This window comes from Athene cunicularia, assembly GCF_003259725.1.
Source record: "Athene cunicularia isolate RWA chromosome 1 unlocalized genomic scaffold, athCun1 chr1_part1, whole genome shotgun sequence".
Lineage (NCBI taxonomy): Eukaryota > Metazoa > Chordata > Aves > Strigiformes > Strigidae > Athene > Athene cunicularia.
The window spans coordinates 15,768,134-15,775,880 of record NW_020799091.1 but is presented as its reverse complement, the minus strand read 5'-3'; positions in this window follow the sequence as shown (position 1 = coordinate 15,775,880).

The window sequence follows — 7,747 nt, the reverse complement described above, 5'->3', positions numbered from 1 at the left end:
CAGTAATTCTTAACAAATACACTTGGATTTTTCTAGAAAGGCCATTTTTCTATTCACATTTAGAGAGCAGTATTAAAGTTTTTATTGAGAATATCATACATTTACAAAGATGCGATGACATGAATTAGGGATGAGGAATACTTTAACTGCATTAGTTGGATAATGTTGATCAATTATTTGAAATGAAGTTAAAGGCTAACTGGAGTCTGGAGATTAATTTGGAAATGGTCTATGTATTTTATTTTCAGGCATCTTTATGCACTTGAAGTGTGAATAAACAGAGGGCAATCAATAGGGAAAGCAGCAGGTTGGGGAAGACAACTCTTGATGATATTATATTAGCATTACGCTTTCAGAATGAGGCTCCCATAGGGTGTATACAAAACTGGTGGGATTTAGTTGAGGAGTTTGTGCGTTCAAGTCAGGTCAGGTTTCATTTACAGAAGGTCTTCCACAATAGCAGGCTTCATTTACTAAAATTGCAGGAGGGACTCCCCCTTTGCAAATCCATGCTACCAATCTCTAATGAAGAAGCCAGCCAAGCTCTGCTGGCCTTTCTGCACATCAGGAGAGCAGGGAAGGCCTGTAACGAGGAGCTGATTATAGTTAAAGGAACACAATAGCTGTTCAATAGCCGCTGTTGCTTAAAAAATATAACTTCTTGGCATCTGCGTCTCTAAGTAATGTGCAAAATAAGTAAGACTATGTTAATGAACAGTAATATTTCAGTTCTTTCAGTAATGGGGGCTGCACTTTTTATGCCTGTTTCACAAACAAAAGGGAGAAAGTTCAAAAAGATCTAAGTAAGCAATGGGAGAAGCAGTGCTTACAGGAGAGCATTTGCCTAGTCTTGCTTTTCAATAATGGCCCAGAAACAGCAGTTTAGTCTATGCCTTGGAAATAATCCTTTTATGGGATATGGGAAAAGAGAAATTTTAAATTATCTCAGCTCCTGCTTACCTATGGCTTCTTGCAAATCTTCTCCATGCTGATGCTCTACCCTGCTTGACTCCGGGTTTTACTGTCGGTGGGATGTGGAAGTGCCTGGAAGATGCTGAACTAGCTGGTTGGGTATGTTGATGTTGCAGTGATGTGGTAGACATGTATCTGTTTGCCTGGTCTGTTTTTGCCAGCTCAGCCAATCAGGATTGCCATTAGGAGGGCTTTGTGGCCATGCCCTGGTCCTGGTGATCATGAAGAGAGAAGTCTAGACCATAGATGTAAGGTTACTCAAAACTGGATTAGTTTCCAGACAAAAGCACCTAAATGCATCTCAGCTGGTACTAGATGCCTATGTTTGGATTAATTGACCTAAAGTGATTTAGAGTGTGATTCAGTTCCCTAAACATAGCCAATTCAGATAACTTAAGGTATCACAGACATACACGCGGTTGACAGGTTCATCATATCCTTGTAGCAATGGGTAGCAAAGGGGTAACTTTCACTCCAAATGAGCAGGTCTTGTTTGGTTGCTGGGGAAGGTCTGTTTATCCTGTTGCTATAATTATAGGCATAGGACATGCCACCCTGACTAAGAATGAGAGTTATCCCTTACCCCTCAGAGCATTTAGCTGTCCTGTCACAGGGCAGGATCTCCAGGGGCTTTATGGAGCCCCATGACCCCAAAAGACATATTTCTGCACACTTCTTATTGCCCTATGGACTATGAGCTCATGTGTAATGGACAAAGTTTGCTCTACCCTGCTGCCTTCATGCATGCCCCTTATAAGTCTCCATGTATTCCTAGCTTGTGGTCACTCCTGGCCCCTACACCAGCACCACCACCACCAAGGGACATCATAAACTTACTGATCAGATATACATTTAAAATACCAGTACAACTTGACCAGAAAGTAGACTAAAGAGTTGTGGGGTGATCACAGCTGGCAGAATTTTGGCATAGACTGTGTATCACAGTTATCCACAAGTTCAAAACAAGTAAAGATGTGAGCAGAAGGTCAGAAGGTCAGACTAAGACTGACTCCTTACAAATCTGTGGTGACTGGTAATGCATAAGCCCCAGTGCTCCCATTGCCTTGGTCAGGGCACCAGCAAAGTCTCCCTCCTCTACCAAACTGCCTTTTACATGAAATCTTTTATGTCCTTTCAATTTCCTATTTGTCTAAAATTGGCCATAGGCTTCAGAGGTCATTGAGAACACCTAGGGAAGTTCACACTCTCATGCAGACAGTGCAATAGCATATGTCACACCTTCCTTGAAAATCAGGCAAACAAAATGCTACTGCTGTAACAACCAAAGCTCTCAGACAGGTTTACAGATTCTAGTTTAAGACCTTTTCTTCCTTAGTGCTCAAATGAACGATTTTGGCATCATGATTTCTTTCCCAAGGTGCAAGAAGTCTGGGCAGCTCATTGTTCTAAATGTGTTTGTTACAGACTACTACCCGCCTGCTATTAAGGTTTACTTGGAAAGAGAGACCAGCCCTCATATCATCTCTGCTCACTCATCCATCTATTCCAAACACAGCTCAGGGCACGAACTCTTGAGGTGTTGAGAACAAATTCTTTTTGGACAAGTAATGTGCTTGGAAGCAACGTTCCTGCTTTTGCAGAAGTAGTAAACAGAAAATCAGGGTCTAAGACATTTTTTCTGTAATATATGGCTAGCAGACGGTAGAGCTCCCCATTTTGAAATCCACAGGATCTGCCTTCTAGGCTGATTTCCTTAATCGAAGAGCCAGTGCCTGCCTGCTTGTCCGTGTGGGCAGGCAACCTTCTGTCACACCGCCACTATGGTCTGTGCTTCGCTCCTCTCTCTAAGCGCCTTCTGCCCCAAGACTTGCTTTATAAAATGTTATTGTAGGGTGAATTAGCTGCAGAGTAGTTTCACCACTGGTACCGGAGCTCATGCCAGCCATTACCCTGGGGCACAAATTGAGGCTTCCTCTCTAGCAGAGGAAGTGTGTCCCCCTTGTTTTCATCCATGTTTTGTTGATGTGTCAACACAAGTCAGATAACAGCAGATGTTTGGGCACTTAAAACACCCAGAGACCAGAGAAAGGTTCCATTCTGGAGACTAGTCCATGGCTGTGGACTCTATAAAAGAAAAATTAGACCAAGAGGTGAATGCTGGGGCTCAGATGCCTGGTGCCATGCTGACACTCACAAAACATATTTTCTGTCTGATGGCTTCCTGGAGGGATTTTTATCGAAGCCATTAGCAGCGGAAGGGCACTGGCATTGCTTTCTTTCACGGAGATTGTCAGTACTTTTGGTGGCAGGGGGCTTTCCACCCTCCGTGCAGTGCTTGGCAGGCAGAGCCCTCCTTCCTTCCCCTTGGCAGCCTCTCTGCCCCAGCAGGCAGCGGGGAAGACCCTGGGGTGATGGCAGGTGGGAGTGACAGCAGGATTTTGGGTAGGCAGCAGCAGTGTTTCACTACAACGGGAGTCTGAGGTGAGAAGAGAGGGCAGGAGTGATGGGGACAGAAAATGAGCACAGAGGAGACTGGGGGAGTCTGACTGTGAGGAGAAACTGCACAAGAAGAGGGAAAAGTGAACAGCTGGAAGGGAAAACCATGGTGGAGAGAATATTTAATCGATTTTTGCCCAGGGAAGAAGAGTGAAACTGGAGCAAGTGTGATGAGGAGCATCTCGTGCCTGGTGGCCAGCAGGGCTGACCCAGCCTGTGGCAGGGTGGTGGCCTCCTGCTGACTGGCCCCAGTTTGGTCTCATAATCTGTCAGATGGTATTTTAAATGTTTAGAGCAAGCCAGTGAATCACTAAAGGCTACCTGGGGGCTTTTCACACTCAGCTGTACATACCACATGGAGAAGAGCTCTGCTTTCACCTAGCACACCCTTTCTCATCAGCCTAATGCATGGTTGTGAGCTGCAGGATGTCTCCCTCAATATTAATGTCTCCCTCAATATTAGTACATCTTCCCTTTTTAGATCATTGCCAGTATAGTTTGCTGATTGCTGGTGGTGGCTGGTTGGCTCCTTTTTTAGTAATTCTGTAACAAAACCCAGATACAGGTGAAAGCTACTGTGCAAAAAGCAGCCAAGAACAAAGGGGGAAAACAGTTGCATCTCTTCCCTATGGCAGGGAGTTTCACTGTGATTCATTGTGCCGCTGCTGGGCTCACAGCTCTCTGCTGTTTTTTTAACTGCTGCAGGCAAGAGCCAGATCAATCTGTTTAGGTGTTTGTTTCATTGTCAGTATTCTGTGCTCTGTCAGTCACAAAGGCAAGGGATGCTCATCCAGAGACAAACAGATGATGTCAATTTATGGTGTGCCAGATGGGGGTGTGTGATTCAATACTGAGTGAAACTGCTAACTAGAAAGGCCATCAAACAACACAGTATCTGCATTTTCCATACGATTACGGTCTGTCAGATCTCTGCCAGCCACAAATATCCACAAGTGACGTCACTTGCATTTTGGAGTGCTTCTTTGCCCAAGGAAGTACTATTTTACACCTGAGAATTCCTCGGACACCAGCACATGTGTTATCTGCCTGACTGAAGCAATGGGGGGAAAAAACAGCAGGATTTTGGCACATGTGAGCAATACCTCCTGTTTTCTCCAAGAAATCACAGCTGATCAGGACAAATTAAATTTCTGTCTTTGTTGCAGTAATTTATAAAGTTAAAAATTACCCTTGATCCTTAAAACATGTACAAACTCTGGCAAAATATTTTTGCTTTTTTTTTACACCATAATCATACAGTGTAAAAGTCAACCTTACTTCCTTCTAACACCTTACCAGTGAGCTTGATTTGCTCTTCGCACTGTTGTTGTACAAGAGCAAGCCCACCGTTACAGAGAGATTGCCTCCAGCTGACACCTGTGGAAAGGTAACAACACATCTATGCCCAAGGGGTTGGAGTCAGTGGGCTACCATCATCTGAATCCTGCAAAAGACAGATCCCTTTGGTATGCCCCAACATGAAAGATGTGACCTTTCTGGTAGGGATCAGGTCTCAAGTCCTTCCATCACTATGACTACATGACCATGACCTTCTGTGGCCTCACTGTGGCCTCACTTCCAGCCCAGGAAGATGACAGGAATGTGTGGTGGCTCTGATACAACCGTGGAAGCAGGTCTGGCCTTAGCATGTGTTTGAATTGTAGATGGGGTTTCCATCAACATCTGTTAATATGGACATTGTGCCACTTGCCATGGTTGTACATGAAGGTACTTGCACTGTGTCCTATGATGCTGGAATGACAGTCTGACCAAACCCTATTTTTCTCATGGCAGTAGTCCCTTTGGACAATGGTCATTATAATTTATTATTAGTTACATTAATAAGATTTGAAGCTTAGGCTTGTTGTTTTGATTTTAATTAGCCTACAATACTCATTGAAGCTCCGAGATTAATTTTGGAACCTTAAATGGAAAGACCTGATACACAGATGAAAAATATTTATTTATCCTAATTCCTTTTTCATACACACTGCAAAATCTCAGATTTTAAACCTATTACTGAACTGTGGGAGAAGAAAAGAAAACCTGTGGCTTCCTCCCTGTCCCCCCACATCTTGCTTCTTTGTGGCTCTTCAGTTGTATCACAAAATCACTCTAGTGCTTAGCCTTGCTTCTCACAACACTCCTGTGATGAGATTTCTTTTGCAAATATGGTTATCTCTGGCATTGCTTTGTCTTCCCCAACTCACTTTATATACATGGAGTCTGATCCAGAAGATCATTCAAATCCATGGGAGTCTTTGCTTTGGATAAATTTCTGAGCAAACTTTTATCTCAAAATATAATGACTTTAGAGGAGAAAAGGCTTTGTGTCCTGTGCTTATATCATTCTAAGTGTGGTGGTACAATAAAGTACCAAGACAATAAAGCCTTGGTTGGGAAACTTACCTGGTACAATGACAGGAATAGCTATAGATACACTAAGAGAAAATTATACAAAAAAACCCCAAGAAAAATATTATTTTCCCCTTCCAGTACCCTTAAGATCTGTGGAAATAAAAGCATTGCTGTCAATCAGTGGCTGTGGATTTGTTTCTGATTCTTCCCTGCCACTGGTTTGAAAAGTAAGACTCTTCTTTCCTCCTGAGGGATAGCACTTCTGTTTCCTGGGGATCCTTACTCTCTTTTTCCCCTCCTGCCACCCATCTCCATTGATTTAATCTTACACAATTTGTCATGCAGCCAAATACTCCCATCGTCAGATTTTGTCCTGTTGCTCACAAACCCTGCCTTCCCTTGTCTGCAAGTATTCCCTTGTTCCCACTGACATGAAGGCTGTTGCAGAACCAAGCTGCTGCTTTAGCTGTTTTTCCCTTTTTTGTGTGTCTCCAAAGGGCTCCTTTGTGTGCAGGGAAATACTTGGCAGGAAGATCAACATGAGCCAAGGATAAAGGCTGTTTCCTGACGCAGCACCTCGGCAAGGCTGCTGGCATCTACCTGTGCTGAAGAAAGGGGAAAGGAGCACTCTTTTTTTCCCTTTCTTTGTCTGCCGGTCCTTTGCTTGTATCCTTACCTGACATTACCTGATACAACCTACGTCACTAGGATAAAACAAAAAAATAGCTCTTTCTCATCTTAGGGGGTCTGTACTCCTGAGAAACACCCTCTTCTCCCTGGGTGTCTGAGGCATGCCTGACTGCTTTTGTGAAATATTCCAGAGAAGTCATGGGTACCTCCAGGCAGGCTTAGATGTTGTTTGTCTGCTCCAAAGCCCCACATCACAGCCCCATGTGGACAGGCTTGACAGTTAATCCACAGAGAGATGAGTGGCTGTTAAATCTTCAACCATTCCAGGTCCTCACCCTCTGCCTGCTCAGATGAATCTGTCTGGGAGACCCGGCAAGGCGGTGCCAGCTGAGCCCTGTGCCTGCTCACTTCACAGGTGAAAAGGTCTGGCCCGTGTGCCTGCCTGCTGTACAATCCCCTGTCTTAGGGGGTGAGGTTTGCTGAAGGGGGGCAGGGAGATACTGCAGATGTTTGGAAAAATGTGGCTTTTCCCATAGCCAGGCAAGTCCAGGTCATGGGATGGTGGATCTCGGAGGGTTCATGCCCCTTGGGAGGGGATCCTGCTAGGCCATCCCAAGGTGGCACCAAGCCTATGATGTCTCTCCATGGTCAGAGAATTAGGGAGAGGAGTGCGAGGGGGGAGACTTCCCTGTCTCCTCCCAGGCATGTGCCCTGCCCTACACCCCCCCACTGTTCCCCCTCAAATTGGGATTTGGCTCACCAGGGCCATCTGTCCCTTTCAGCTCGTTACCGTGTATCAGTCCTTTGCTTGTATCCTTACCCAATATCACCTGATATACCCTGCATCACTAGGACAAAAGAATAAATGGCTTTTCCTCAGCTTAGGAGAAAACCTAGAAAAGAGCACCTCCACTCCAGAGTGAGAAGAGAAAGACGATGGGACACTGAAGAACAATCTGTTTTGCTAGGCTGTGGTGGCGGTCACAGGGCTGGGGACTATCCCAGCCTCAGCTGGCTGTTCCCAGTGTCCCCAGTGCCTGCACCACAGTGGGAGTCTGGCTGAGTGCAGCTCCTGGTGACTAACCATCCTCCTGCCCACCTGCCCTGGGTAGCTGTGAGGGGCAGCAGCAGCAACATGATATGTAGGTCTCAGACTCCTCGAGAGCTCTTTTTTGCCACCTTTCCAGAACAAGCTGTATGGACCTTGGGCTGGCGAGGCTAAATGGTGACAGTGGTATTTTGCTCCAAAGATGCTGCTTCCCTCCAGTTATTATCTAATGACAAAGCAGTCTCAGATCAGTTTCTGATCTGCTTGAAACAATGGGCAGTA